At 44.7% G+C, this 27,601-nt stretch overlaps 1 long non-coding RNA gene across 1 annotated transcript; it reads right to left on the bottom strand.

The window, feature by feature from the left end:
• Positions 1-10,560: 10,560 nt before the first annotated feature.
• LOC116584338 lies at positions 10,561-26,512 on the bottom strand. Its single transcript, XR_004283166.1, has 6 exons — positions 26,494-26,512; positions 25,342-25,454; positions 21,789-21,973; positions 18,333-18,387; positions 11,748-11,795; positions 10,561-10,800 (listed from the first exon to the last, which is right to left on the bottom strand). It is a non-coding gene; the product is annotated as an uncharacterized LOC116584338 (long non-coding RNA).
• Between the last annotated feature and the right edge of the window lie 1,089 nt (positions 26,513-27,601).

Below are 27,601 nucleotides of genomic sequence, written 5' to 3'. Positions count from 1 at the left end.
ACAGTTCTAAAACAGTGTTCTTTTCAGAGGAGGAGCTTGGCGACAGGGGCTGTCAATGGTGACCCCTCCCTGGGTCTCCTTTTGTGAGGGCTTGCCTGTTTGGCACCCCAGCCTCTCTTAATGATTATAGAAAGCTACAGACAACAATGAGTCCAGGGGGCAATTGGTGATAGTCCTTTGTTCCAAATGTGTGTATACCTGAATTCAGGCGTGTGTCCCAGTCAGTGGCCACGGGACAATCTCCAATACCTCCAAGAAATGTTGCCCTGAAAGCGTTTACTGTCCCAGGCGGAGTCCCGCTTCCAGCATTGCCCTGGTAAAAAGTCCTGGTATCCACCCCAAACGGAAAGGATGAAGGATCGTTTGGTTTCTGCAAGGCCAAGGGTTGGCTTTACATTTGCTCCTTTCATATTGGTTCAGAGAAGTGTCCAAATACGGAATGGGATGCTCTGTATTCTCCAACTTCCCGGGGAGGTTTCTATTTTATATATTTCAGTACATAAAAATATACAAACTAAATGCTATCACTATTGTCTCTCTGTGTCCCCGAATCCAGCTGACCTTGACTTTTCTGAATTCTCTGCCTCTCTGGAGGCTTTGGCACGGGGACAGATCCCTCACTGTAGTACCCGCATGGTGCCTTTGAAGCCTAAAACAATCTTTTTTCCTGGTCCCAAAATAGCACCTCTGTGATTACCCCTGATGCCCCGGTGTCGTTATCCCAGGTTTCTGGCTCTGCCTTCTCCTTATCTAGATAAGACTGGCACATGGAACGTTGTATCTTTTTTGCCCCCAATTTCACACTTTTCCTCACATACTTTGTTAATAAACACACGACCATCCACAGAGCTCTTCCCACATGCCTGAAACAGTGGTGAGTGCTTTCCCTGTGTTACCCGCATTTCATTTCACCCCCTGTGCAGCTACCTCCTCCTTCTGAGCCACCGTTACCTCTCACCTGGACCACTGCAGATGCTCCCTAACACATGTCCTTTCCTCTGTCCTTGTCCCCTTTGGTCTGTGCTCAGCCAAGCAGCCAGAAGGAGCCTATTCAAACGTGAGTCAGGTCATGTCCTTGCCCACGGCTCCAGCATGCTCTCTTCCGACTCAGAGCCCAAGGCAAATGGCCTAAAATACCCTAAGCGATCTGTGCCCCATGTGTGCCCTGTCACTGTCCTGACCGCATCTCCTACCACTTACCCCTCCTTATTCTGAGCCAGCCACCCTGGCCTCAGGGCCTTTGCACTTGGTTTTCTCCCTGCCAGATGTCCATGTGGCTTGCTCCTTTGCCTCCTTCAAGTCTCTCTTTATTTAAGTATCGCTTTCCCGTGAGGGCTTCCCCAGCCACCCTATTTAAAATCACGCACACACACACACACACACACATATGTCATCTCCATAGGACTTAACACCATTAATCGGTCCTATATTGAACTAATTTATTGTCAGTCTTCTCAAATGACGAATCTAAGCTCTACAAGAACAGGGAATTTTGTCTATTTCATTCACTGGCATCTTCCCAGTACCTGGCACATTTTAAGGTACTCAGTAAGTATTTTTGAATAAGTGAATGAACTTTCTGAGATCTGTAGTCAACTCCCATTTTGTGGGTGGGGAAACTGAAGTGTATGGTTAAGCGACTGGCCTGCGATCATGCGGCTGGTCCTTCAAAGCTCATGTGCTTCAGCTCAACACGTGCAACCTCCCGTGACAATGACTAACATCCCATCAGTGCCCTCTGGAGGGGCCCCGCCAGCCCTCACCTTGCACCTGCTCCCCAGCCCACTCATGTGTTCAAGCAGAGGACTTCCCCAGTGTATCAGCCTCGACGAAAGCAAGTTCAGCAAATTCCACAGATGCCAGCTATCGTCAGGCAGAACTTCCAGAAATGGCAGCATCTCTTTCCTATTCAGGCCAGAAAAGCTCAAAAAAATGCAAATTCTCCAAAGACTCGGGTGCAAGCTCACTGTCCTCTTGGGTAGCCTGATCCTAGGTAAGCAGAACTGGCAATAATGAGGGAAATCTTTGGTTTTGACCCAGAACAGAGGGTGAGGAGTTCAGCAAATAAAGCCTGACCTGTTAGCAAATTTCTCATTGTTGTGGTGAAGAGGTTGCATATTAAATTTAATTTTGATAAGCTATGTAGAGGAGAAGGAAATGTGCTTTAAATATTAGCTAGTGAACAGATAGAACAAAACAAACTTTTTTTTTTTAAAGAACGGATTTGGAACTATCTGTACACTTTTTTTTTAGTTTTTGGTTTTTTTTTTTTTAATTGTGGTAAAAGCCACATAACATAAAATTCACCATCTTAGCCATTTTTAAGTGTACAGTTCAGTAATGGTAAGTATAGACACACTGTTGTGCAGCCAATCTCCAGAACTTTCTCATCTTGTGGATCCGAGCAGCTCTCCATTCTCCCCTCCCCCAGCCCCAATGACCACCATTCCACTCTTAGTTTCTGTGAACTCGACCACTCTAGATACCTCATAGAGTGGAATGAGGAATAGTAACAACATGAGTCTTTTTGTGCCTTGTTCATTTCACTTAACATAATTCCCTCAAGTTCCACTCGTGTGGTAGCATGGGTATGTTTTTAAAACTAACTTTTGAGCCCACTTCCCTTGATTAGGCTGGAGGTAAAGTCTGGGGACTATTTTTAGAGATGCTTATCTTTTCATAAGCATTTTGTCTGCATTTATGATGCGTAAAAATAATGCTTTGTTTACGACCACCCTGTTCAAATGGTTGAGGCTGGCCACAGAGTGGTACTTTTCCATTTAATTTTACTTTTTCCATTAAAATAAAATCGTTTATTAAAACAATCGTCCATAAATAGAGAACACTATTTAAATAAGATACACAGTGTAGGGCATGTTTTTGTGCAGCAGTTCTGACTGTCCCCAGGAATCCTGGGTCCTCTGATGCATGTCAGGGCCACTGAGGAAGGGCCTGGGAGGACTGAACTTTGACCCTAGTCCCCTAGTTTTGTTCAGAGCAGCTCTAGTTGCAAATCTCATGTTGTGGGGTCCTACATAATATTTTATTTCAATAAAAAAGTTTCCATAGTGTGGTGACATCATTGTTGTCCAGCAAATATTCTGATTCTCCCTTCCCCTTCCCACCCAAGCCCAGGCACTTGGTAGAGTTGTAGTTCTTGACTTTCTGATGATTGGGTAGAGCTATGGGACTAATTTTGGCCTGTGGTGGTATCATAACGTTTAATTCCGAATGCAAGTCCCTCCAGACCACCCCACTTCTGTCTTTTCCCTTTGCCATTATGGATTTCATGTTTGCATCCTCCCAAAATTCAGTTATTGAATCCCCAATCGTCAAGGTGATGCTGTTTGGGATGGGTGATAATTGGATCATGAGGGTGGAACCTTCACGGTGGGACTGATGCTTTCATAAGAAGAGACAGGAAAGAGCGTCTCTCAGCTCAGGGCCATGTGAGGGCATGGCAAGAAGACACCATCTATGAACCAGGAAGAGAGAGTTCTCCTCAGACAGTGGATCTCCCGGCATCGTGATCTTGAACTCTCTGGCCTCCAGAACTGTGAGGAATAGAGATTTGTTGCTTAAGCCACTCAGCTTGTGGTATTTTGTTACAGCAGCTCGCACAGACTGAGGCATATGGTTACTGGCAATGCAGTGCTACTACTGAATCAGCATGGGTCCCAGAATGAGTATGAGGAGGATAACACAGAGAAGAGGTTTCAGCCAGTTCAAAATATTCAGCATGAGCTAAGAATAACTATTTTTTGTCTTAAGCCACTAACATTTCAGGATTGATTTGTTACTAACCCAGCCTACCTTGACTGATACACATAGTTTTTGAAAGTGAGAAAACCACCATTTTGGAGATATCTAAATGCTGCTGCAGAGTAAGACAGCTCTTCACTAACTTGGAAGTCTTTTTTCCCTTTTTTAAAAAAATTTTATTTATTTGACAGAGATCACAAGTAGGCAGAGAGGCAGGCAGAGAGAGGAAGAAACAGGCTCCCTGCTGAGCAGAGAGCCCGATGCAGGGCTCGGTCCCAGGACCCTGGGACCATGACCTGAGCTGAAGGCAGAGGCTTTAACCCACTGAGCCACTTCCTAACTTGGAAGTCTTTTTAAACATTGCTTAATCCAGTCTTGTTTTCTGTGGTTTTAGGTTGGACTGGGGTTTATGTTTTCTTCCTCTTAGATGCTCACCTGCCACACTTGACTGGTACTCAAGGAATTTTAGGAGTTTCGCCAAGTAGTTAACTTTTGTAACTTTTCTGCTGCTGCAGATTTTAATTTTTTTCCAGGAAAGGAATCTTTTGATTACCACAGGTTTTCTCATTCAGCAGTGCTGCTAATACTTCTTCCTAACGCTCTACTCCCACCTCAGCTGTTTACATGAAGGAAAGAATTACATATTCATTTCTCCTCCTGCCTCATAGCTGAGTCATATTGAGAGAGAGACAGGGACAGATAGAATTAGGAGGAAGATGAAGAGGAGGAAGGAGGTAAATGAAATGGAGACAAGAAATTTTTTTGGCACCTGTTTTATGTTACTGATCTCTTTTTCTAATCACGGGTTTTTGAGCTTGTGTTTATCAAAGTGTGGTTCTCCTACATCAGAAGCACATGGCGAGCTTGTCAAAAATGCAAGATGCTGTTCAGCACCCACTGAGAATATCAGTGTAATGCCCATGTACGCTGAACTTTGACAAACTCTGTGAAAAATCATTCAAATACCCCCTGTTGGGGATATATACAGCATCAAAAGCAGTCTTTTCTTTGTAGTATTAGATGATACCATTTTTTTAGCCCAGGCTCAGTATCCAAATTAGTTTCTGTTAAAAAAGAAATGTTGTAGTCAGTAAATTCTCAGCCCACTCTAGAACTCACTTTTTCTAATATCTAGTTAAACAGAGTATATCAATATTTTAAAATGGAGAAAGAAAATGATAGGGTCACATTTTGTGTTATTTATATTCTTTATATTCTTTAAACTGTTGCATTCTTAATTTAAGTGCCACACACACACACACAAAAAACAAACAAACAAAAAAGACAACCTCAACGATTAATTGTCATGAAGCCAAGGGAGCATGAGGCACCCAGGTCCTGAGCCCCAGAATTACCACAGAAGCAACACATTGGTTATTGAAATCAGTCATCAATTCTGTGTCCGAGACTTGACATGTATTATCTCATGTAATCCTTACCACCCTTTGAGAGATTATTTTGTTTATTTTACATGGAAGAGAACTAGACTCAAGAGAAGTAAAGTAAGTTGCCCAAGGCCACATAGCTGGTGTATGGTAGAGCTCGACTTATATAACTCATACCCCAAGGCAACTGGCTTTCAAAAATTCACATCCTCTGCACAAGCCCTTCTCCCCTGTAAGGAGCACTAAAACAGTGGAGGAAAATTTCAGGCAGAAAGGGGCAAAATTTCCCAGAGGGTATGCCCACCTAGACCAAATCATCCTTAATTTATAAGAATGACCACAGGTTATAGCATGAAAAATATGGGAAGACTATGGTGCAGGCTAGCATCGTCTGTGAAGAGAATTTGCTTGGTCGAGGGGAAAAAAAAAAAAAAAAACCACTTCAAATATGGATGGTATTTCATTTGGTCAAAGTAGGTCAGAGAGTTGGACAGAGTGATAGGTGGTTCTTTATCAAGAGCTGTGTTTGACTGAGGGAATTAAAGTAAGATGGAAAGAATATGATGATGCCACAGTGTTTCTGTTCACCTGGGTAGTATCAGGAATCTCTACGGAGGCAGGGACATTTACAGTTCCATATGAAATGTCACCAAGACAGGTCGGCCGACAGAGACCATCCTAGAAATAACTGCCTACATGGGAAGAAAATTCTATATGCTGTTGCATTTCTAATTCTATTTTCACAGGACAAAGATGGGAAGAAAATACAACAGGGTAAGGTCCCCTTGTTAACCGTCATTATCAACGGAAGGTACACATTCTGGTTCCTTCTCCCTCCGCCTGCTAGAAAGCCCGCTGGATTTCTCATAGCCCGCGCTTGCCCCATTTACCCATACCACCAGACTTGGGCAAAATTTTTGTTAATATTCCTTTATTTAGACTTTAATTTAGGTGGGGGTAGAGGTTCCCACTACGTCTCTATCCTCTTCAGCCAGTCGCACGCTGTGGGGATGTAATAAATGCCTATTAATAATCATGATATTTCTTTGTTGTGGGTTTTCTATCTGGATAATGAATTGTCATTGGAGGAGAAATGTTCTGCAATAGCATATGTCAACTTTTTAATGAAAACTACTCTATTGAGTGTCTGCAAAGAGCTATTCCAACGTAAGTTATTAGAATACCGTAGCGTTAATTTTTAGGAATTGATATATACTTATGTGGAGTGGCTCCTGGAGCAGGAGGAATTGCAACTTAGACATTTTGCTACTTGACATGCAGGGGGGCTTCTCCATTAGCATCAAAAGCTTCTCCTGGTGTGGTTGCTTTGCTGATTGAGTCATGTAGATCATTCCAATTCGTTGTGATGGCTTACACTTTAATCATTCTCTCACGGTAATATAATGGTAATTGGTGTCATTTAATCCAGGGTGCTGTTGAATGCCCTGAGACTTCTGGGGATTTCACACAACCTATCACACATTAACCTACACTACTTATTTACTCTGTGGAAGAGGTAGCTCCCTTTTCTTCAGGCCCCTCAGCTCTTAGAGAAGCTGCCTGAGGTAGAATCCGTTCAACTGGGGTGCAGCCCCACACCAGGAGAGACGTTTTCCCTGTCTGAATTCTTCAGAGATGTATGGCTTTTGCACTTTTCCCCAGAAATTCTGTAGGTCCCTGAGCGGATTCCCTCATGGGCTTTCCGGTGCAAATTTGCTCTCGCTTCTGATGCTAGTGTTAGAGGGCTAGGGGAAAGAAGCACAGAGGTGAGGCAAACTCCTCTCTAAATCAGGCACTCCCAGGACCCCACTCTGGAAAGTGCGAACAATTAAAAACACAAAACAAAAGCAATGCTGAGAAGGGTCCAAAAAAAGACCATGACAACAACAACGATGACAACACACCAGCTTGAGGAGACTGCGTGGCTGAAGGAAGGAGAATAAAGTGCCTACGGCTCAACTCTGATCCGTTCCTGAGTTGGGTACCCTTGAACTAGGTCTGCCTCCCCAAACCCCCAGGACTCTTGCAGGACAAACGTGTCCATGCGGCACCTTGTGGAAGCCAATCTTGTCTGGATCACCCTCCCATGGAAATAAATGACCCTAGCGGAATGGGGGACATAAGCTCACCAAGCACATAAATCACCATTATGGGCCACTCTGCATGACAGTGAGGCATGGGATCCAGAACCTGAAAACACATTAGAAAGATTTGTAAATGGTTGTGGCTGTCGAGGAGGGAACCAACAAACCACACATCTCCAGCATTTTCAGATTTATTTTATTTTTGTCAAACTGGAGTGCTTGACCTTGATCTTTGCTTTCTGTATGGAAAAGAAATCAGACTTTAGTGGGCATCCATGCCATCTGAGGTGCAGATCGGATCTTAAGGGGAATGAAATGGACTCCGGTCCTAGCAGTACTGTTGCCTTTGAAGGGGTTCCCGTTGGATGGGGATACGGAAGAGAAGGGGGAAGGCTCACAAATACTTTAGCCAGATGTGGCTCTCAGCTTTCAGTGTACAGGAAAAGCAAACTGGAAACCCAGCAGCACTAGGGGTGGGAGTGGGGACAGGGCAAAGGCTGGCTCTGTCTTAGGCAAAGGTGGAATCTTACATCGGTTAAGCAGATTGTTTGCTGTTTTTCTTTTGTTCTTTCACTGTTTTTTTGGTTTCTGTGATCTGAACACCAACCAGGAACAGTCAATCTTCAGTGCACTTGATCCCATTTTTCCTACCTACAGTCGCAGCAGATCCTAAGAGTGGATCACGGATAATCCTCTTCCCCCGAGTTCACACTTCATCCCAGAACACTTCCTCCACACGGAAATGTTCTTTGACCAGAAGACGAAGCTGGTTTTCAGGATGGAACTTATCATCTCCCCTGAGGAAACCCCAAAGAGACTGTGTGTTTCCTACAAACAGTTTTGCTCTACTTCACCCTAGGCTCAAAAAATATTTGTTGGGACAATGAAGGGCCACAACTAGTGATAGAAGCAAATAATCTTGGAGGATGGAGGTCAGGATTCTAAGATAATATTTTGAATTCTTGATGTGCTTGATTTGATCTGTTCCATTCTTTGTCCCACATAATAGCAAAAACAAAACTAGCTCTAGTTGGAAAATAAACTGACAATCCATGTATACACTGTTACTCTAAGAAACCAATGATATAAGGTTTTTAAGAAATTGTATAACAGATTAGTTAATGTCCAATAAAGTAATACTTATAGTAACATTAAAGAAAGAACTTGTTCATTATAGAAAGTCTGAAGAATAGAGAAAGTAGGGGTACCTGGGTGGCTCAGTGGGTTAAGCCTCTGCCTTCGGCTCAGGTCATGATCTCAGGGTCCTGGGATGGAGCCCCACATCGGGCTCTCTGCTCAGCAGAGAGCTTGTTTCCCCCTCTTTCTCTGCCCGCCTCTCTGCCTACTTGTGATCTTTCTGTTAAATAAAGAAATAAAAAATCTTTAAAAAAAAATAGGGAAAGTAAGTAAAAGAAAAAAAATCACAAATAGTTCCATCCTCAGTAAGTACCATAGTGATTTTTACTATTTAAAATGTCCAGTGTTCTTTGGAAATAGATAAATACATCTTTAAAATTATTTCTTCCCCTTTTTCCTTCCTCCTATCCCTCTTTCTCTATCTTACTTCCCTGCTTGTCTGCCTGCCTTTCTTTCTTTCTCTCTTCCTTCCTTCCTTTTCTTCTCTTTAGGCAAAATTAATATCATTCTATGCACAGTTTTGTAACCCACATTTTTTCAGTTAAAAGCACACGCTGAGCATCTTTTCAGATAAATGTCTACAATTTAGTGCTTGGAAATGAATTTCCAGTTTTCCATCAGGATGCAATTTTCTCTTGGGGTCGAATGCTGGATAGTAACAAACCAACATCTTTCAGAAAATGCTTTAACGTAAGGCATTTTTAAAAAAGAACTATCAAATTTTCTACTCCTCTTTCCCCATCCTCCCCTCAAATAAGGAACAAGTTAAAAATTTCTGCTACCATTGAGATGACATTTAAATACTGATAGATCCTTTGGAAGGAAGTTCGTGGTTGTGTGAAAAACGGGAGGAGGGGAGCTTTCAGCAGTCCCATGAAGGAAATGCATGCTTGTTTTGCTTGGAGGCCTTTTCCAAACTGGAAAGGAGGAGCGCAAAGAACAGTGTCCTTTCCTCACAGGAAGCAGCACACTTGGGATCTACCAGCCTCTCAGGATGGGGCTTAGCCCTGGATTTTAGGAAGTCCATCCCTGCCCATAGCAGGAGGGCTGAACTAGTATTACCTAGAAACCACATCAAAACTGACCCAGAACCCTCAGAGTCTACACGTTCTGCAGCAGTGTTGACAAAACCTTACCCAGGATCAGTCTCCCCTACAGGTGGCAAGCGTCAAATCTAAAAATCTTACCCCACTTCTTCAATAAGGCAGAAAAGAGGAAACCCACAATTGGAGGATTTGGTGGAGAAAATACTTCCAAGAAACCAGAACTAATGAATGTTAATGGGCCAACTCCATCCTATGTCATCAAGCAAAACACTGGAGCCCACGGACATAGAAAACCAATAGAGGGGCCATGTCCAGGGTTCCTTCAGCTTCATGATTTCTCCTTTGAGACCTCAACAAAATGCAGACAGAGGGCCAGGAGATGTCTGTAACTCTTTGCTTGACCCAACTGTTGATTTCACAAAGACATCCCATGTCACATATCCAGTTTGAGCTCTGATGCCGTTGTCTACAGGGATGGCCATACCTAACCAACCCAGCCCCTAAAGGCAGCTGCCCATCTTGCTCAAATGATTTCTGAGAAAGGAGGTTGGTGAAAGACCCCCAAGCACCTTTCCAGTGGTTCATGACCTACGCCATTCATAGCCCTCAACTCTTCCACTATTGACAAATGGTTTTCTTGGTTTTGCCATCAGTGAAAGAGAACACAGTCTTTGCAAACTCTTTCTTCTTAACCTTGATTCAAACATCCTTGTCCTGTCAAGGGATTGCTTGATTGCTGGCAACAGAAACCTGCACAAGCTATGGGAAGATAGGAAATAAAAAACTTGAAGATACAGGGGTATCTCACAGAATCCAATGGTAGAAAAGCAGTGGGGTCTCATGAGGGAAAGGAATTTGTAACTTGTAAATGACCAAAACAAACAAAGAGCAAAAACCCAACAAAACAAAATTCGGACGCCTGGGTGACTCAGTGGGTTAAGCCTCTGCCTTTGGCTCAGGTCATGATCTCAGGGTTCTAGGATTGAGCCTCACATCAGGCTCTCTACTTGTTGGGGAGCCTGCTTTCCCCTCTTTCTTTGCCTGCTTCTCTGCCTACTTGTGATCTCTCTCTGTCAAATAAATAAATAAAATCTTAAAAATAAACCCAACAAAACAATAACTCAAAGTAAAACCATAATGTTGGCTTAAACGATCAAAAGGTTTATTTCTCTCATGGAACAGTTTTGTAGTAGGCAGTCATTCCTGTCCTTAGGAGTCCAGAGGTGGGACATTTATCCTCGTTGCTGCAAGATGGCTGCTGCCCATCCAAGCACAGCATCTGTGTCCTAGTCCAGAAGAAGAGGGAGGGGCAGAGGGGCAAAAGGCTTCTAGTAACAAGAAACCTTTTGGAAAGTTCTCCCAGAGTTTCTACCCAGTGGTGGTCACCTGGAAGAAAGGTGAAAGAAAGGTCAGCTGAAAGAAAGAGCAAAAAGGATTTTGTTTTTTATGTTTTGTTTTGTTTTGGTTTGGTTTTTTTTTTCTTTCTTTCTTTTTTTGTTTTGTTTTGTTTTGGTTTTGGTTTTTGTTTGTGGTTTTGTTTTGTTTTGTTTTTAAGTAGACATACTGCTACCTGGAGCACAATCTGATTCCTGTTGGTAAAGATGAGAGAGGACGGGATATTGAGTAGCAGTTTGGTGAGGAGCAAACTACCCCAAACCCAGTGACTTAAAACAACACCACTTTGTTTCCTTGTGACTTTGTGGGTCAAGGCTCAGGATGGATGGTTTGTCTCTGTTCTACAATGTCTGGGGCTTCAGCTGGGATGGCTCAGACGTGGGCTGGCTAGGGTGGCTGGCTCCCTCCCTTCTCAGGGTATCAGCTGAGGTGGCTGGACCAGAGCTGGAGGATTGAAGACAGCCTTACTCATGGGTCTGGGCCTTCCTGTGGGCTTGGGCTGGGGTCTCTCTGTTCTTCTTCACATAAATTCTCGCTGGTTCGTGGGCTTTGATCATGCAGTAACCTAGTCCAAACGTCTTCCCATGGTGATGGGGTTCCAAGAGTTTGAAACAGAAACTTTAAGTCCTCTAAAGACCTTTTCTGGAAGTCATACAGCATCGTTCTTGACACTTTTTTACTGGTCAAAGCCAGTCAGAAGGCACACTGGACATCAAGGGGAGAGCAGACAGACCCCACCTCATGTTGGGAAAAGCAGCATATACAACAAGATGGGGGGACTCTTCCTAGCTGGCCACAGGCACTGAGACTACTCTTTCTCCTCCCTGTCCACCTGGCACTTGCCTCTGTTTTTCTCTGCAAATCTTTTCACTCTTCCTCAGCACCCAGTTCAAAGAAATTGTCCTAGAATGGTGCCATCATCCCAGGGGTCCCCTTACCTCTATGAGTTCTGACTCCACAGCCAAGTAACTGGAGTTTCTAAATCCCTATAAATGAGCATAGGGACAGGTCAGAAATCACTGGACAATCTTTTCTCTGGACTAGAAATCCCAACCCCTTCAAGTATTTCATGAATGTTTTTCTACAGCTCCCTTGGGAACTAACCTTCAAGGAAAAGGCACAGTCTTAGAGTAGGTATTTGACAGTTTGGGTGTTTGTGGATGATGCTGAATCATGGTAGAAAACCATTTGGAGAAATTTTAAGAAGTTGTTCATGAAAATACCGTATATATTTTTATTTTTAAAGCCCTACACCCAAAAACCAATTTCCATCAGATTTCATTGTTATCTAGTGGGTGAGAGGAATGATTTTTTTTTTTTTCTCGATGTCTCCCTACATACACACACTCCATGGTCTGTATCCATTCATTTATAGCTGAGGGTCCTGTTACCAGTAAAAGCACTGTTTCCCTAAAGAGCAAAGAGAAACGCATCGACAAGGGCATTCGCCCTGCCCAAGCTGAGGGGGTTGAGTGGGTAGATAATCATTGACTTTACCAAAATGCTCTGCAGATGTCCTCCTGGTCCAAGGACAGGTGACAGAGATCTAGGTGCCACCCCAAGTTTAAAAACAACTGAAGTTAGAATTCTTAATCAGAAGTCCAAAGAATGTGTGAACCCCATGATATTATACACAAATTTTAGCATGTGTGTTCATTTTTCTGTAACTGGAATCTTTAGCTTTCATCAGATTCCCAAAGGGGCTTATGAACAACACCCCCACCCAACACGGGCTCGGCCACCAAAAGCCAAGACCTGTTGAATGAACTCACACCCAGCAGTTGCGATGACTGAACAATGATATGGAATTTACTGGGGACACTTTCTGTCACAAACATCTGCTTATGCTGGGGTGCTAATTTCTGGCATGTAAGGGACTGATGTAAAAATGGTCACCATCAAAAAAGAGTGTAGTTGCAGAGGGATCTAGAGTCTAGTGAAACCAAGAGGCCAGGATTGAAGGCTCAACATTCTTTTGTTGTTGAAACAGAGAGGAGAGGTATAGCCTTTTAAGCCCAGTGATCACAGCAAAGCATGTCTGTTTCCCTGTTTCCCTGAGGAGAGACTGAGGGGTCGACCAGGAGCCCTCCAGCCCTGCCTTATCTCAGATGTGTTTGGACCTGTCAATCAGTCTCAAGAGGGACCCCACAGTCTCGCTGAGTTGTTGGGTCTTCCTACATCCCAGGATGGGGGCTCTGAGAAGCAGGGGGTTGCTGGACTACGCCAAGGGCTTTCCTCCAATCCTAGTGATTTCGCTTCTTTCTCTGCCAAGAGTGGCTGGGACAGATGCCCTAAAGCAAGCAGAGGGGATCTGCCCTGCCAACAGTCACCACTAAGCCCTTCTGCTCAAGGTACATTCATGCTGTTCTCAGATTTCAGTTTCTCATGAGGGATCTGGGTCTCTGCTGGGTGTCCCTTGCCCTCTTTGGGAATGCTTCTGGTATTTTATGCTCTGCGTTGAGGCTCGATCCGATTTCCTGAGGTAACCAGCACAGACCCACGAAGCAAACTATGAGAAGGAGAGCGTCAGAGGGGGATGCAAATGACAAACGGGAAAACTCCTTCCATGAAATTAATTTTCTTCCCCCAACCACCTGCCTCTCCATCCCTTTTGCTAAGGCTGATCTTTGAGGACTAATTTCTGCTAGGTAAATAGCAATGGGGACATCAATTTCTTGTCAGCGGCAGCAGCTTTGACAGTTCCTGTCCTTCATTCAAGCACGTGAATGCTTTGCCTAAATTGCACTTTTCTCAATTAGCGTACCTTGAAAGCCCACTCTGTCCCTGGCTCATAATCTCGAAGGCGACTGTTAATGCAAACCGTGGATGGCATCTCCACAGAAGTGTGTCAAAGCGGCACAAAGGAGGCATTCGAGCACATTCAGGTTACTTCAGATGGAGAGGTCAGCTTCAGAAATTAGGCTTTTAAAATCTGAGGAACAAATTTACCTGAGTATGTCTTTTAAAAAGTTATTTTTTTAAGACACACAAAAAGAGTTGTGTCATTTTCCAAAGGAAAGGACCGAAAGATGGCCACACATCCTCTGAGGTGAGGGTTTCAGCTCTGGGCTAGCTCTGGAGTTTTCACTTGACTTCTAGGGCTATTTCTTGGCTGGACCCCGGGACTCCGAGGGAAGCCTCAGCAAATCGACTACCTGCCTCTTCGAGGCCCACGGGACCCAACGGGTACAAACATTTCCACAGCACTTTCATATACCTTCTTATAGATCATTCTTCCAGCAACCTATGAGGTAGATATTAAAGCTCGGTTCTTTACATGGAGACACCGAGGCTCAAAGGACTGAGGGTATTGCCCAAAGTCACACAGCTTGGAAGGAGCAGAACCAGGCTTGTTTTCAGGCCTTCTAAATTGAGTCCAGCATACAGCCTCCTCCACCCAAGACAACCCAGCTCTCAGATGCCTAAAAAAACTGGAATCCAGTCTTTCCTTAGAAGACTTGAGACATTCAATCCTAGGACAGGAGGAATTTCTTTCCCCACTGTCTTGTCCTTTGGCCTCAACCGGATGTACCTATTCTTTTGTTTCTTGGCCTGGAGAGGGAATAGACAGCGAGGACAGTGTTATGAGACTTAATTAACTAATCTCTTTAACATTCAGCTGCCTTGGGCAAAAGGGTCCAGGCTACAAGATTTCCAGAAAATTCTCTGCACAGAGAATCTAGCTTTTCAATTGCAAAACTCCTTTAATAAAAAAGAGGGTGGGGGAGGTCTTTCCCTAGGCAGGAGGGCAGGAGGAAAGAGGGGGATCAGGGAGCAGAAAGCCTGGTGCAGGGCGAGAGGTACTCCCTGGGAAGTGAGCTGGCAGGAGCCTGGAAAGAGTCTGAGCAAACGGCTCACAGCCCCCAGAAGCGGCTCCGGAGGCAGGCCATGGCGCCATGTGACGGATGGGTGACCTTGGTCAGGGATGCTTGTTTCTTCATTGTGCACCACGTGGCAGTGGGGGGGAGTGCCGTCCCCCGCGATTTGACATCTCAGCCTCTGTGATAAACAAGGCTAAACGAATTAGCCAACAAAAAAATTAATTGAATTTTATAGAGGGAATGTTTTGCTTATCTCGTCTTTGCTAACAAAACGGAGACAATCCTGGCGTTGTCATGGCTTTTCTCCTTTGTCTCTTACAAATGGTCCACAGTGTGGGCGATGGGCGAGATGGGCAGTAGCATGTCCTGCAGGTCACAAGGCCTCCTCGGAGCCCGCTTTTTATTTGCCACTGAAGCCTGGGGACTGCTTCCAGATGCTGCCTACGTGGCTTCACATCATTTCTCCCCAGGATCATCATCCCGGATCACTGAATAAGAAGAGGGGAGATGAGGGAGTGCCAGGATGTGGGGGGTCCCCAGGGTCAGGTCTAGTACCCCGTGTTGTCATTACAGGGCTACCCTTGGGCCTCCAAATTGCCACCTGTAATCTCAGCCTACAATAAGTCCCACTTTCAGAGTGGGGGAGAGCAGGAGGCAGCAAACCCAGGGCTGAGTTTGAGGCTGTTTCTGTGAGGCTGAAATTCCCTGTAAGGAAGGTGAAATGATGAGGCTGTCTCCTCAGGCTGTGCTTGACTGCTCACCGAGAGCAGACTGTGGGTCTTGGGCCAGGAAGAGACCATTCTCAGGTAGTTACAGAAAGAGGGGACCCATCCTGTTGCAAAAGCTGAAACTGAGAGATGGGGGGGGGGGGTGTGTGTGTGGAGAACCCGGAACAGCAGAAGTGCTTGAAATTAGGTGGCTCTGGTTAGAAACCGCCGCCCCTGTCCCCATGCCCCTGACTTCCCTAAAGGGATCACGCAAGTTACAAGTGGAGACTTGGCCAAGCGTTCACTGCTGGGAGAGGAGGAGCCTGGGAAAGAGGGCGGAGGCAAGAGCAGTGAGAAGGGAGGCCTGCGATTTCCACTTTAGAAAAATCCAGCTCTGTGACCACTGTGATCGCTTTTATGATTGGGGCAAGTAGTCTAAGGCTACCCGATCTGTTTTCGCAAGTATCAAGTTCAGGTCCCAGGGAAAGACCTCTCGTGCCTTTCGTCTTCTCATTATCAACCAGGGCTTAAGAGTGTTTGTGGCAGCATTTTCCCTCTCCTCCATTGACCCCGCTTCTGGCAGATGGAGGATTCTCTGCAGACTGAGTTCTATGGACTCTGCTGCCGTTTTTTGACTGTAGCACGTTTTGTCTGTGACAAGTTCAAAGCAAGGGGAGGTCCTGGGGAGTCCAGCTTGGCATTCTAGACCCACACATGTCAGGGTGTCCAAGGTTGAAAGTGGGAGGGCAGATGTGTGTGTGGGGGGGGGGAGTGGGGCTCATAGGAAGCCCCTGGGCTCCTAAGCATGGCCCAGGAGGGCTCAGCCCTGACTGTGTCTTTGTCACTGACTCAGCTTGCACAAGGAAAGACACGGGGTTCACTCTCTCTGGGTCTCCATTTTCCTGTCCATCAGAAATGACTGCTAATCCTGGCCTGTCATCCTCATGAAGTCGTTTTAGATTGATTTTGTAAAGCTGGCAGGAAGGATTAGGCTGTGTCACTCAGCAGAGCTGCTAGGGGAAACTCACTAGAAATGCTAAAGACTGTTAGGGTCATAGATCAGCCTCAGCCCATGGAGTCTCAGATGTTCGTGGAGCTGTGGTCTAGGGGATGTTCACGTTCTCTGGTTCTAGATGTGAAGGCAGGCTCTGCCTGTGCCTCCCGGGCTTGGACTGCTAAGCACAGTTAAAGTTAAACCTTATGGAGGGTTTTCTATGAACCAGAGACTGTTCCAGTCAATTCTCTTCAAAACTGTGTGACATACCACCAATTATTCTACACACTTTGTAGACAAGGACACGTTGGGGCACGTTGAGGCGAAGCGTCCTTCCTGTGACTCTACTGTTAATAACAGACCAAGCAGCATTCGAATCGAGGAAGCCTACTTTCAGAACCTGAGGGCTGCAGGGGAAGCCCTATGGAGGTGTTGGGTGGCTGAGAGCACATTCTACTGCTGACATCATCAAGTCCCTGAGGTGTCCCCCTTCACCTCTCTGGGCCGCAGGTCCCTCACCTGTACAATGAGGGACTTCACAAAGGTCCCTTCCATCTTTAAAAACCTAGAAAGTTGTAGTTTACCTGTAGCTAGGGACAAGGTCTTCTGGTGGAGCAGCTGGACAGCCACCACAAACAGGAGCAGAAGAAATCCAGATGTGATCAGAACAACACAAGCAGGATTACCGCCACAACCACTGGCCCTTCTCAACACTTCCTAGATGTCAGACACTAAGACTTTGTAGTCCTGGTCTCATACAATAGACTTCTCAGGTAAGGCCTGATGCCATCCCTGTTTTGCAGGTGCAACAACTAAGGCCCAGAAAGATTAATGAACTCACTCAAGGTCACATAGAGGTCTGGGGCATTTCTCCCTGCCCCCTCTGTTCACCAAGCTCATTCCCTTCCATGCCAGAAAGATGCTGCTGCACACCCAAGAGCTCCAGGGAAGGTAATGTTTGGAGTTAACATTGGAAAAACTTCCCAAATGCAATTTCTGTCACCATAATATTAAGATAGATATTTGGCCCGTGGAGACCCCTTACATGCCACCTAGGAACTGAAGCTGGGTTTGGGAAGGACAGGTCAACTCTGGGACACAATTATCAAACAGGTCACCTTCAACGGGCAGCCTTTTATTCAGTTTCTACATTTCGACATCTTGGGGAACCAGATCTTGAAAATTTGTGTTGGAGGGATCTGTCCCCACTTTCTTCCCTTTTGGTTAAATATTGAATTTAAATGTCAGCAGACAGATGGAAAATAAATAGGCTTTGCATTGATGGTTCATCGCGGTCCACATTTTCCATGCAAAATTTCACTGCAGACCAGAAAATGAGCATAGGTTCTGGGGAGCAGCACGGGGATGAGGAAGGGATTGGTTTCTAAGTGTTAAGAGGGAAGGCACAGAGAGTGGGCGGAAGACAGTCAGCATGGATGCCTTAGGTCTCGAGACTGCCCCCTGGGAAGCTGAAAAGAGGGAGAAGGATGGAACACTGGAGGAGCTATCCATGTTGGTCAGAGCCAGTGGTCTGCCATAACCAACACCCAAAGCTTGGTGGTGGCTTAGGCCCAAATGTTATTTTTCTTTAGCATCACAGACATCATAGTCCAACATGAGTTGGAAGCTGGGGGTGAGGGGAAGGTGGCAGGCTCTCTGCCACCTGGTCATTAGGGACCCAGGCTCCTCCACCTTGTGTCTCTGGCATTACCTCCAAGGCTAGGGGCTCTTCACTCCAGCATGAAGAAAGAGCAGTCTCGTGAATAAGACATCCTAGCTCTCACCACCAGACTACACCACATGCCCTGTCATATTCCAGAGTGGGAACTAGTCCCATGGACCCATCTACTCGCAAAGAGACTGGACTTTAGCATTCTGGTGCTGCCAGGAAAATGAGAAACGGGCTTGCTGAGCCCCTAAGTGTTGTTCCTGCCACATTAAACTTCTGGGTTCCCCAAAAGTTGATCCCCACAACCTTCCTCAAAAGCTAATAAAACCTACCAAGTGAAGGTCTCAAGACAGTCCCAGGGGATTCATCATTTTCCTTGGTATGTATCTAAGAAAAGATAGAAAAGCTATTTAATGGTTTTCTCGTGGCAAACAATGCTGTAATAAAAATCCATTCGGTCCGTCTGATCACCATATTTCTATAGACAAAGACCCACATCAATCTGCACATTCTGAGTGTAATGGTACATTTAGTATGATCTATAGCTGATGGCTACACGTTAGCTTTCTGAGTCTGGCTACTGCGTTATCAAAGATTATGATGGGCGTGGGTGCCATCTGAGGACAGGTACATTCAACCAGTGATTCTCAAACGTTACTGTCTTTTAGGATCAGTTGAAAAAACCCTGTTAAAATGCAGATGTTTTCCCTCCGCCACCCCAGAGATTCAAATTTTATGGGTCTTAGGTGGGACCCAGAACCTCCATTTCTTTTAAAAGATTTTATTTACTTAGTTGAGAGAGAGAGGGAGATGGAACACAAGAGTACAATTTGGAGAGGGAGTGGGCAGAGGCAAAGACAGAAACAGATTCCCCATTGAGCAGGGAGCCCAATGCCTGGCTTGATCCCAGACCCTGGGATCATGACCTGAGCCAAAGGCAGATGCTTAACTGACTGAGCCACCCAGGCGCCCCAGGATCTACATTTTTAAGAAGCATCTGAGATAAATCAAAGCAAGGTAAAATTCTGGGGAATCCAGCTTGGAATTCTAGACCAAAGATTGCAACCACTGAATAAGAACATAGTTCAGTTCTTCTGCAGGGTGATCATTTTGGAATATACTTGAATCCAGAGTACTTGATATAGCTGATGTCACCTTAAAAAATAAACAAGCAGTGGCGCCTGGGTGACTCAGTGGGTTAAGCCTCTGCCTTCAGCTCAGGTCATGATCTCAGGGTCCTGGGATCGAGCTTCACATCGGGTTCTCTGCTCAGCGGGGAGCCTGCTTCCCCTTCTCTCTCTGCCTGCCTCTCTGCCTACTTGTGATCTCTCTCCCTCTGTCAAATAAATAAATAAAATAAAATAAAACTTTAAAAATTTCAAAGAAAAGCAGATGGGACATCTGGATAGCTCGGTTAAGCATCCAACTCTTGATCTCAGCTAAGGTCTTGATCCCAGGGTCCTGAGTTCAAGCCCCGCAGGGAGCCTACTTAACAAACAAACAAACAAGCAAACAAGCAAACTTGTAACTTGACATAATACACTGCAATGAAAAACACAGTCAATTTTGGCCACAAGTCAGATGACATGGAACCAAGTCTTAACTGCTACTAACAAGTTAAATCATGTAAACTTAGTTCGGCAAAACACTTCTAAAATACACTTCCTGTTTCTTCTTCAGAGAACAGGAGTAACAGCAGCCCCACACTTAACCCTACAGTCATTTGGATGATCAAATACATTCAAGCATAGTAATGCTTTGAAAACTATAAATTTCTATAATAGCAGCAGGTAGTATCAATATTAGATAAACTGAGGGAGTTATTTACACTACAAAGGAATCATTTGCCTTACAAAGAGATTCCTTAACATTCTTTAACATTTAAATGCTTGCGTACAGAAAATTGGGGAATAAGGCCAGAGGAATGCACTATGAATGCATTGTTAAAATATTAAGTTAATAAATCAGAACTAAGTTTTCTGAAATGATCATCCAAGCCAATAGGTTGATTTTCAATATTTAATTCACATCTATCCATTGCTAAAAGCAAGGTAGAGCTCTAAATCTATCTTTTTCATAATCATTACTAATGAAAACCGAAGTTCCCCTGTTATGTTTGCATATATAGTTATCTTATTTTGCCTTTCCCCCAATTCCTTTCCCATTCTGCTTCTCCAGAACAATTATTCAGAAAATAGCAGATGGGCTTATCCCCAACATTTGCCTTTGTTCCCACTGATCCTAAATCCACATCTCTGAGAAGGAGGACCACAGTGTGGGGGAGAAATTAGAAAAACTGCATCAAAGATCTCCAGTCTTTCCCCTCTGCCTTCTGACACTAAGGCCGGGGATGCAGAAAGTAGAATTGTAAGTTTCTAGCTCTGCCATTGCGGGTAAAGATGGTGTGAGACATGGGCATTTTTTTTTTAAGAGGACTGCTGAGCTCCATCCAGTCAGGTGGTAGGGCTGTCTAGAGAGCTGCGCTAAGAAGAATTCTGAAACCTCATCTGGGCATATCAGGAAAGAAGGCCTTCACTGATTAGCGATTTCTGCCATGGGCAAGGAGTGGGAAAGAATGACACAGCGTCATTCTTGACCAAGACGATGGCCCAGGAGTGGGAAGGGCTGGAAGAAGGATGAATAAAAAGATTTCTTAGGAGTTCCTGGCAGAAATGTAAGTGGAGAATATATTACTTTTCTGTTAATATTTCCAAGACTTTCATCTTCCAAACCTCCACTTCCCTCATCAAAACTACATCATATCACCCATGTTTATAAACTTGATTCCTTGTCCCTATCTCACCCCGCTGGCCCTTGGAAGTATCTTATTTTCTTTTCTTTCACCTCAAATTTCATAGTAGGTGATAGTAGGTATTTGTTGACCGGTTTAATTTTTATTTCATTTGATATACATTGACTAGATGTGATGTACTAGTTTTCCAGGGCAGATTTGGTCATCCTTGGTTGTGAGGCCTTTGGTTAGAGAGGCCCAAGAGGGAAGAAATATTGCTGAATGGTGTTCTTTGTACAGTGCTTTCCTGTGGCTCTCTATCCAAGACCCTGCTTCAGTGCTGAGGTACTCATTTCTCCCGAAGCTGGCCATGTTGGCAGCTGAAAGGTCTCTGCTCTCTGTGAAGGGTACTAGCTTCTCTCCACACCCTTTGGCTAAAAGATGGTGGCTTGGATAAAGAGACCGACATGGATTCCAGCCCATTCTCTTGGGTTCCAGCTTAACCTCATAGGTTCCAATTTTTCCTACTACCCTACCTCACTTCCATCTTCTATTCTGACCATCTGTCCTATAGACTTCAGGCTCTAGCACCAGATCCAGAAAGAGCAGTCGCACAGAAACAGTGTAACCAGCTCCCAGGATAGCATAAACCAGATGCCTACAATAAATGAGTAAATACCATATTATATATCTTATTTTTTTTCATAATTAAATCAACTACAAAAGCTCTCTATCATCCATCCCTCCATCCTTCCATTCACCCATTTATCATAGGGGTTCTCCTTCTTGATCAAACTCCGATTGATGCAGCCACCTTCTGGGAATTGCCCTCAGGTGAAGGGTGTTGCTAAGACCAAGGTGACACCCTCTCTCCCACATCCAATGACTAGTTAACAGGGGGATATAAAGACACAGCTCTCTTGCTTCAAGGTGGGACAACTCTAAGCATCTTTCCAGCTCTTGCACTCACTGTGGCGCTGGCTGAGGTCTATCACCACTATACCACAGTTCAACACCTCCCTCTACCCAACCACACTTTCTTCACTCTCTCACTTACCTTCCTGCTCCCCTGCAGCGGTGGATTCTTCAACATACTATTAACAAACTACCTGCCTGTGAACACTGCCTCAGAGTCCGATTCCTGGAGAATCCAACTGAAGACATGCTTAGTTCAGTCTCATTCCTTTTAGTTCAACCAAATTTTATTTAGTGTGTACTTAGGGCCACGTACGGTGCCAGGCACTGAAAGTACAAAAATGCATTCATTCCTGCTCCAAAAGAACACATATCTAATGGCAGAAGCAGAAATAGGAGCAGATAATTTCAAGGTCTAGGCATGCCCAGAAAAGCTGCCATGGTAGTGCATAGCCACTAAGGTTCAAGAAGGGCTTCCTGGTATACGTGAACTGAGTCTGGAAGGATGAGTTAAAGTGAGCCAGGCAAAGTGGGAAGTACATTCCAGACAGAGGGGACCGCAGGAACAAAGACAGGGGGTCCTACCAGAGCCCAGAGTGCTATTAGAGAGTCGAGTGTGAGTGGCTGGGGGGTATGATGGAAGAGACGTCAGGCTAAGGAACTTGGGCTTCATTTTATAGGCTGTGGTGAACAGTGAAGAGCAGAAGAGCAATATGGTCAGATTTACATTTCCGAGACTTCACTCTGGTGACCATTAGGAAGGTATGGTCGATGTAGTGCACTTAGCACGTTTATTCTAAACTTCTCTTGGAGAGCCTTCCTATGTTCCCCCTCTCCATTGGCTAGAAAGCTCCAACTGTCCTTGTAGGACTCCATTGCAGCTGGGATTCTGGGTCTGACTCAGGTTTTATCACACAGAAGCATTTGTCCAGGATTTGGAAGGTGGAAATGAGGCAGAGGCTGGGCCCCTGCTGGTTGGGCCAGCCAGCCCACTCGTCGAGGGGCCAGGGTTTTCGGCAGTGGTTTCCCGATCACGGCTGCTTCTAACCGTGGCTGTTTCCTAATTGCCATGGCTTCCTGACTGTGCTGGAATGCTGATTGTGACAGTGGAGGTGTGGCTCGGGGCTGGCGCTGAAACACAGGCTTCCGTCGTTGGCACACAGCTTCCTGACTGTGAAAGAGACAGTAGGCCCCTTGGTAGCCAGGTTTGCAATGTGGCTGTCAGAGCTACTTTTAAAATGCTCAACCCGGGGGTGCCTGGGTGGCTCAGTTGGTTAAGTGTCTGCCTTCGGCTCAGGTCATGATCCCGGGGTCCTGGGATCCAGCCCGAAGTCGGGCTCCATGCTCGGTGTCAGCGGAGATCCTGCTTCTCCCTCTTCCTCTGCCTGCTGCTCCCCCTGCTTGTGGTCTCATTCTCTCTGTGTCAAATAAACGAATAAAATCTTTTTAAAAGATGCTCAACCTGTCTCTTCAGCTTTCCAACAATTCTGTAAGCCTTTTCATGCCCTCGAAGCAATCACCTTCTACCCATACTGGGTGGAGTGGATGCTTTTCGCTATACCTGAATTCTGATTCGTGTCAGGACGAGACTAAACTTGTCATAGTGTTGTTGAAAGTGTCCAGGCCAATGAGAAACAGGGTCGTGGGGACAGTAAAGAAGGGACACATTAATAAAACGTTTGTGGGGTAAAAGTAGCAGTACTTGGGGATTAACTGGGTATCAGGGGTGCCAAGTGAGAAAGAAGCAATTGCTAAGATGACTATTTTCTGACATGGGGGAACTGATTGGAGAGAAACAGGTGAGGACTTCCAGGGAGAAGCAAGCTTGGGCGCAAAAGGCCAAGATTGATGAGTTCAGGTGTCTGTGGGGTATTCAAATAATGTCTCTCTTCTTTCATAATTAAATCAGCTATAAATGTATAATTATTTATTAATATCCTTTTTTCTCCTGAATCCTTTGACAGTAGGAACTACATCGTTTCGTTCACATCTGGCACTGCCTGGCACAGAGTAGGTGCTTAGTAGATATTTGTTGAACGTCGAATGAGTGTGCTGGATAATAAAAATCATAATGATCGTACCCAGAAGCAGCCAGATGAGCAGTCCTGGGCACTGCGGCTATGAATAGTAATCAGACACTCAGCAGTTGATGATGATGATGATGATGATGATGACAATGATGTGTTTGACCAGGAGCCTCTCTATGGTTAGAAAATCAAGCCAGAGGTGCAGAATTCCATCAACATTCCTCCGAAACCCAGAAGAAGAGGCCAGAGTCTCCCACTTCAATCCAATCGTGCCTCTCTTACATATTCATTAAGTGCCCATCGTGTAGTGGGCCTATCAAGAGGTTTTCCCAGGTGCTTTGCAAGTGGGAAGACTTCTGTTGATCAGTCATATACTCAGTGAGATTGCCAGCTCTTGTGAATCAAAGCCAAGTTGACTCCAGCAACCCAGGGTAAAGCGCGCCCTCAGCCAGACTGATTTCCTGCAGCTGCTCGCAGGGTACGGCAGCAACCTCATCATTATCTGCAACGTGGTAATTAAGCCGGGCTGTGATTGGGGCAGGCTTTGTCCCCGTTTAGCTCATTCACTACAGTCCTGTGGGCTTGCTGCACGGGCCCTGCCTCCTTCTCTGCGGGTGCTCGAGAGGCCATTCTCGGATCCATCAGTCCTGATGATGTTTTTAAAAACCATTTATGAGGTCTGCTTCTCTTCCGGAAGTGAAGTCCATAGATAACCCAGCCCATATGCACACATAACTTTAAATAAATCAGGATCTTGCCTAGTGGTAATATCCAAACCTTCAGGAAAATTGTTTGATAATGGTAATGATGATGATGTGTTTGACCAGGAATATCTCTGTGTTAGAAAGTCAACTCAGAGGTGCAGAATTTCACCAGCATTCCTCCAAACTCAGAAAATAAGCCAGACGACATAAGGAAGGTAACTCACAATGAAATGATGTGTATCTCAACATTCAAAGGAGTACTACTAGTTCTCAGGGAAGGCACCATGCCCGCACCAGGTGAAATCTTCACGGATGCGCGGGCACGTGCTTACAGATACAGACTGGGAACATGGGACATCTGCTACTGGTAACTATGGCTGGTGTCAGGGATGTGTTTACCGGAATAGTCAATACCCCGCTGATAAAGTTCCAAATGAAAGAAAGAACAGTCTTTCCTTGATTTGCACAGAAATCACATTCTTTGGAATTTACATTATACTGTACACAAAACAACCCCCTCCTAAACCCCAAAACTTTGAAACTTTGTGGTAAGTGTCTAGGTTCACATGATTAAAAACAGGTTTTGCACCTACATCATTGTCCAGTAGGACAGACGAAGTTATGTAGAACCTTAATTCTTCACCATGACAACAGTCCTGGACTGTGGTCCGCTCAATGCTGGGAGAGTCACTCAGTCACTGTGACCACCAGAAAACTGCTCTCTGCTTTCCAAATGCCCCGAAGGGACAGCATCACCTCCACTGAAAACCACAATAGGCCATCATGAGCTTCCTGGTCCAATCTCTCCATTCAGCAAACTTCCACTTGAAAAACATGGGGCAGGAGGTGTGAGTAAACGTTTGGGAAGATAACAGGAACCTGAAGGGGTTGTGGATCCCACCACCCAGGCACAGGGGTGAGCATGGTTAGAACCTACTTTTTGTACATTTTGCAGGGAGCTCACCTCTGGGAAACTCATAAACAAATAGCAGTGGAATCTCAGTTGTCATAATGTCTTCCGGTTATACACAGTTTATTCTGGGATAGTGATTCACCTCGATGACTTGACGTCACTATCTGGTTAGAAATAACCAAGAGAAAGAATCATAAAAAAAAAGACAATTACATATCAAAACCCTTTGCTGCAGGCATTTTACTAGGGATTAGGGGATAACTGCTTTGGTTCAAATCTTAGTTTTGCTGTTCACTAGCTGTGTGACCTTGGGTAAATTACTTAACATCTCTGTGCCTCAGTGATAGGAATAGTGCTCTCATTGTGGGGTTTTTTTTTTTAAATACATTATAGGGTTGTTATGAGAATTTAGTTCATATTTGTAGAGTGCTTAAAATAGCACCTGGTATATATAATAACTACCTCATATATGCATGTTAAAATAACTAAATACAGTTGACCCCGTCAACAGAGGTTGAGCTATGCAGGTCTGCTTATCTATGAAATTTTTCCAGAAAACACAGTACACAGTATCACCAATGTATTTTCCCTTTCTTAGATTTTCTAAATAATGTTTTCTTTTCTCCAGCTTACTGTATTGTAAGAATACAATGTTTAGTACATATAACATACAAAATATGTGTTAATTGACTATTATTGATGTTATAATCATATATTATCTGTAAGTCTTCCAGTAAATAGTAGGTTATGAGTAGTTAAGTTTTGGGGGACTCAAAAGTTATAGGTAGATTTTCTATTGTTTGGGAAGGTCAGCCCCCCAACTCCCATGTTATTCAAGGGCCAAATGTACATACCTTTTCAAAACAATGAAAATGTCTCATTTTTACAAAAAAGGTTTGAATAAATAGGGTATTATACAAGCAATAAAAACGGCGTCAGATCAATGACACCATGAACACAACAGTGGAAATGCCATAAGCCATTTCAATGAATGCAGCGGCAGTTGGAGGAGAGATGGGTCCCCCTGAGCTGCTCTCGGTAGCCAGGCTGCGCCACCCGGGCCTTCAGCGACCAGAGAGGCCGAGACACTAAGGCAGAGCAGCCTCCCGCCCATGGGGCCACAAGTGCATCCTGCACACTGGGCACTTGCGAGGTCCTCATTCGTGCACCCTCGCTGGCTGAGCACCTACTCTGGGTGAGTACCGTGAGAGGTGAATGCAGTCGTTACGTGTGTGCGTGTGTGCATGCGCATGCGCATCTGTGTGTTCTGGCTCCACGGCACTTACGAGTATGAGAGATGAGATAGTCTGCATCCAAATTACGTGAAGTAACAATTGAACGTTGCTGCTAAAGAACATGGAATTGACTTTTTACCACAGCCTCTCATTGTTGCGGCCAGAAAAGTTATAATAAAGGTGTCCATACATCCTCCTTTTGGGGCAAAACTCTGTGTCTGCCTCCCCCCCCCCAAAAAAAATCTCACCAGGAGAAGCCCCAAACTGTGGAGGTAACATCTGATTCATATATATATATTACTCACACACACACCTTACATACATATATACACACACATATGTGTGTGTGTGTGTGTGTGTGTGTGTGTGTGTGTATATACATATATATAGAAATATATATCTATAGATAGATAGTTTGGGACTGGAGACTAAAGGACAAGAGAATAATTCCTCACTGATCTAAATCTCTTGGTGTCCTGAAATTTTTACTGCTTTGTTATTTTTAAAGGACCAAAATTTGTCCTGGCTTAACTCTAAATAAAAACTAAATTTAAAAAATGGATGTTAATGATGTGTGGGTACTTAGAAAAGAAAGGAGGAATCACTTGCAGCCCTATTTTTGTCTTGCGCCTCAACTTTTAAATAACGCAACCCACTGACAGTGGGGACAATTCAAAACTGTGACAGTGGTAATTCCTGTGGCCAACGGTATTGCTCACCCAAATATCCTGTAAGCTCTCCCACACTTATCAGCCCACCTTGTAGGGCCGGTGAGGTTTATGACTAGTTTCAGCCAATGGGCTAGGAGCAGAAGTGCTATCTGTTACTCTGAGCTGGAGAATTTCATGGCTGCTAGTTACCCCCTTCTCCAACTCTCTTTCCCCCAATCCCTGTAACCACGTAAACCCAAAACCTCAATCTTAGAGATATAATGGAAAAGCCTAGATCCCTGAGTCACTGAAGAGAGGAGAGCTACTTTGGACAGTCACTTGAACTTAGAGATTTTTCATGAGCAAAAAATAAACTTTTGTTGTTAACAGCAGTGGAAATTTGGAGAATCATTTGTTACCATGACC

Source organism: Mustela erminea, chromosome 2 (genome assembly GCF_009829155.1).
Source record: "Mustela erminea isolate mMusErm1 chromosome 2, mMusErm1.Pri, whole genome shotgun sequence".
Classification (NCBI taxonomy): Eukaryota; Metazoa; Chordata; class Mammalia; order Carnivora; family Mustelidae; genus Mustela; species Mustela erminea.
The sequence above is the reverse complement of the archived record's forward strand: the minus strand, read 5'-3'. Positions and strand labels throughout refer to the sequence as shown.